Here is a 2,187-nt window from a genome sequence, read left to right as displayed (position 1 = left end):
CAACGCCATCGACCTCCTCCACCACCTCCGCCATGGCTCCGAAAGCAGACAAGGGAAAGGGCGTGAAGTCGGCCGAGGCGCAGCGGCTCGCGGCGCTGCGGACGGAGCGGGCGATCTTCTCCCCCCAGCTCGGCGTGAAGGAGCTGAGGGAGTACTTCTACCTCTTTTGGGCGACGAAGACGCGGGCGCATCCGCGCACGAGGGTACTCCCGGCCGCTGCTTCGGAACTGGCTCCAAACGGGTACCCATTCTTCGTGCTGTTCTTCTATTGCGGGCTCTGCCCGCCCTTCTCGGAGTTCTTCTGCGATATCATGAACACCTACGGCTTCCGCCTCCTTGACTTCACCCCCAACGCCGTTCTGACCATGGCAGTTTTCGCACATTTGTGCGAAAACTTTGTCGGAGTCCACCCCAATGTTGCCCTTTTCCGCCACTTCTTCATACCTCGGGTAGAGAGAGGAGAGCCGCTTGCCGGAGGGATCGCCTGGATCTTGAGAGTCGGCAAGAAGGAGGCGTACTTGGAGGGTGAGCTCCGCAGCAAGTGGGAGGAGTGGAGAGCGGAGTGGTGCTGGATCGTCGAGGAGAATCCGCAGCCCTTCACCGCCGTGCGCCCAGCTCCAATAGTGCGCGGTGATGACTGGAGCAGCGTGGCCCCGGAAGATGAGAGGCTGAAGATCGCCATTACTAGGATCCTTCGCCTTAGGGTTGCCGGGCTCACTGTAGGCGCTGTAGGCGCAGATTTCCTCCGCCGCCGCATCGCCCCCCTGCAGGAGAGGGGGAGGCCCGCCTGGGAATTCAAGAACTCGGCGGACATTATGAGGCTGCGGCCGGGCCTCAACTACAACTTCACTGTCTTCGAGCTGGATGCAATGCTCCTGGAGTTGTTCAAACGCGACGCCCAGCACCCATTCACGCTGCCGAGGGGCGTCGTTCCATTGTGCAATAATTCTTCGCTTGACCGGATACGCGCCATGATGCCGTTGTGCGATTCACACGGAATCGTTCCAACTTGGCAAGAGCCTGCGGATGACGTCATGCAAGCGTTCTTCGACAACTTGGAAGAAGTGCCGGTCCACGCTGACGAGCAAAAGAGCCTCACCCGTGATACCACCGACGAGGAGCTGCAGCGCATCGCCACTAGGGCGGAAGAGGTTGCGGCCGTAGCTACCGCGGGCATGTTCGGGTTCACCGTGGAGGAGGCGGAGGCGGCAGAGGTGGAAGACCTTGCCGAGCGCGCGGAGTTCATTGGCGAGGAAGAGCCTGCCGGTTCTGAAGCTGAGCCGAGCGAGGCCGGCGAGGAAGATCCTGAGCCTTCAGAAGGCTTGCCGCAGGCGGAGGCCCCGGCCCCACCAAGAAGGCGTCTTCGCAGGGGCGCGGACGTAGCAGGGCGGCAGCCGGGTCAACAGCCGCCGAGCCGTGCGACGCGCTCTACCACGGCAAGCAATGTTGCCGCGGGAGCGCCCCACGCAGCAGCGGCAACTGGAGCGGGATCTTCCCGGGCCACCGCCACCACCCCCGCCAAACGGGCAAGGGATCCTACTCCTCTGCCTCATCGCACCGTAGAAGGGCTGGACTTCGATCTTTCCGCGCTCAGCTCCAACGAGGAGGAAGAAGAGTAAGTTTCTTTGGTTCTCTTGTAGTTCTTCAATCTTGCTGTTTATATCTTGTATTTGACTTGCTTCAATCTGGACTCCTTTCTTTTCAGGACGCTGGCCCAGAGAGCGGCGAAGAGGGCCAAGGCCGCGGTGATTGTCATCGAAGATGACCCCACCATGTCAGCAGGGGGTGGGTCCGAGACCACCTTGACAGACCCGGCAATCACTCCTCAAAGCAGCCCCCAGCGCAGCCCCCAGCGTAAGTTCGTAGTTAGCTTTCTGCTGTCGGGCGCGCATGAGTGCTTTTTCCTTTGTTGATATCTTGCTTGTCGATTTGTGTAGGAGCAGAGCAGCCACATCAGGAGCGCCCGGAAGCTGGTCCCGAAGTGCCATCTGCTTCGACTATGCCGCCAAGGGAGGGGTTCCCGGTAAGGGAGCGCTCTCTGGCAAGGGAGAACTCTCCGGCAAGGGGCAGCACCGTCGATCCTGCGGCAGCCGAGACCGCAACTGCAGATCTTGGCATAGGTAATTCACTTGTCCAAAAACTTTCCCTTGGGTTCTTCTTCTTCTGATTTTCTTCTCTTGGATTTTT

This window comes from Triticum dicoccoides, chromosome 6A, assembly GCF_002162155.2.
Source record: "Triticum dicoccoides isolate Atlit2015 ecotype Zavitan chromosome 6A, WEW_v2.0, whole genome shotgun sequence".
In the NCBI taxonomy this organism is placed as follows: domain Eukaryota; kingdom Viridiplantae; phylum Streptophyta; class Magnoliopsida; order Poales; family Poaceae; genus Triticum; species Triticum dicoccoides.
The sequence above is the reverse complement of the archived record's forward strand: the minus strand, read 5'-3'. Positions refer to the sequence as shown.